General features: G+C 39.0%; 1 long non-coding RNA gene across 1 annotated transcript in view; it reads left to right on the forward strand.

The window, feature by feature from the left end:
- LOC138055223 (uncharacterized) overlaps nucleotides 1–1,115 on the forward strand; it is a 60,103-nt gene extending 58,988 nt beyond the window's left edge. Inside the window, exon 2 of the long non-coding RNA XR_011133419.1 lies at nucleotides 870–1,115. This is a non-coding gene — a long non-coding RNA (uncharacterized lncRNA). The remainder of the gene's footprint in view (nucleotides 1–869) is intronic.
- Nucleotides 1,116–2,500: the final 1,385 nt, after the last annotated feature.

Here is a 2,500-nt window from a genome sequence, read left to right on the forward strand (position 1 = left end):
CATAGAACTTTATCGAGTTTCATTTGCAAGTGGATTCCATGCGCTCAGTTTTGTTAACTAATCCGAATTTATCACTTGTATAGAGCGAAATATCCGCCTTAAAGTGTGATTGAAGTGTCATTGACATCGTCACCGAGTCATCAGGTGAGGTTATCTACCTTTTCTTGAAGTTATGTTGGTCACTGATCGTATTTCTCACGGTGCATGTGAGTCCTAGACTCGACAGGACTGTCTTTCAGTGTTCCTGTGTTCTGCTGATATTTGTGGAACAGTAGCCTTGTAATAGCATCACCTGTCCTCCTTTACGTTCGGAAATTAAATAATCCTAGTTACATATCAAACTTTGTAAGTACATTTCCAGGTCTCTTTGCCTTAATAAACATGCATGTAGTGGAAGTTCCTGTGTCACAATGTTCTTCAAATTTTGGTTAATCTCAGCCTGAACGTTCTTCCAAACAAAAAAGGTTCTCATGAAAAAGTTCGTGTATAAAATTAAAAAATGACACAAAAATCCCGTAGTCTATTTGGGTCATACCGATAATAGATTTGAAACGCTGAAAGCAAGATTGCGAGACCATTTTTGGCCATGAAAATTGACTTGTCTTTCCCATAAGAAGAAACACAACCAGGCGGATTATCAGTGAGGTTGACTAAAACCATTTCGGTGGCGGTGCAAAGCGGTGTTGTTCTATAGCGTGTTTTCTCAGGCTTTCTCTCGTTGTTAAACTTGACCTCGGTTATTTGCAAGGGCGACAGCGCAAAACTGAGACAAGCTACAGGGGTCATGGCCGTTCCAAATCCTTTACTTATGACATAGCTGTGCTTTTTCTCCTCCAGAATAATATCTAGCACTTCGATTTATCCAAGAGGTCGATGGCCATCTGAGCACACAACTTGGAGACTAATTCTCTGCGTTTTTCGTTTTCTTCTTTTAATTCATCTTCGTAGTCTGCTGTGAGCATCAACAGTACCAAGAGAATTGGTGTGATACAAAGAACTATCTTCAATAAATTCGGACCAAGGAATTTCTTTCCGTCTAGGCTGTCTACGACGAATCCAAAAATGACAATGACATTTGGCAGTAAGGCACAGACGATGTAAAAAGCCCACACGAAGAAGAATGTGCGAAGCTTTGTCGCACGCAAGTACATTGCAAGCAACCATATTAGGCATACTGGAATGTACGAAATGAAGACAGAAGACCACGCATGACCTTTGTATTGAGCTGAATAAGCAGTTAGAAAACCACACTGAGTTAATAATAGAACGAAAAACACAGCTCGCCCTCCCCATTTTATAACCTGAGGCACCATGGCTGAAAGCGGTTAAGATGCGTAAAGATGTCTTTAATATGTAAATGATCCGCTGGCCAACCAGCAGACGGTTTGTCGCTTCGACATTCCTGCGTAACGTTTCCGTGAAACATACCGTTCTATTCCGAGAAACTGCTGGGGCATTGTTGAAAAAACAGGGAGTTCCCCGTAATTAGCAGTGACAGCAACCAAACCTCAATAGTACAACAGCACTCGCAGGCTTCAATTTACGGTCTAGTTTTATCCTAAAACACTATCAACACGACTATTTTAATCTTTACCGATGCTCTTTAAAAAAAAGTGAACCCTAAACTCTACATCATTTTTCTCAAAATTTCTGGAAGGCGTACAAATAATCAAACGGATGCTAAACAAACAAGACAGTCTGTTTTACAACTACTCTCAATTTTCAATCGAATTTTCGAAAAAATTATGTATTATCGCCACTTGAAAAATCGTATCTCGAAAGAGTCAACATTCTTGATAAATAACAGTATGGATTTCGTGAGAAAAGATCGACCGTGCAAGCTATTTCAGACGTAATTAATCTTATCCAAGCCAACATCAGGATAAAAAGTTTTACACGTGTGGTATATTTACTTTATTGATCTACAGCCAGAGGCTTTTGACACCGCAAACGACTCAATCGGCTACTGCAGAAACTGAGTCATTGTGGGATAAGTGGAATTATAAATTACAGGTTTGCCTCATATCTTGTAGGACGTAAAAAGATTTTTGGAATTGGCCCCAGAAACACGGATATATCTGGTAACGAAATACTACTATCTGGAGTCCCACAAGGACCGGTTCTAGCGCCCCTGCTCTTCTTATATATGTAAATAATATTTGTATTAGCTGCAACCAATTGAAGTTTTATTTATTTGCGGACGACACGAATCTTTTTTGCATATAAAAATCTCAAATTGCTTGAGTCCACAGTGAATAATGAGCTTCCTAAGGTTTTGATTTGGCTAATAGCAAACAATTTATCTCTAAATATTAAAATATCTAATTTCGTAATTTTTCGACCCAGAGAGAAAAATGTACCTTACCGAGTCAATTTGAAAGTTTTTTACCACCTCAGGAATTCTTGCGTTTTCTTTGGAGTGTCAAATATCCGGGCGTGCTTCTGTATTGACGAGAACCTCTCTTGGAAACATCACATTTCTCACATTGCATCGAAAATA

Source organism: Montipora capricornis, chromosome 7 (assembly GCF_036669925.1).
Source record: "Montipora capricornis isolate CH-2021 chromosome 7, ASM3666992v2, whole genome shotgun sequence".
Taxonomy (NCBI): Eukaryota; Metazoa; Cnidaria; class Anthozoa; order Scleractinia; family Acroporidae; genus Montipora; species Montipora capricornis.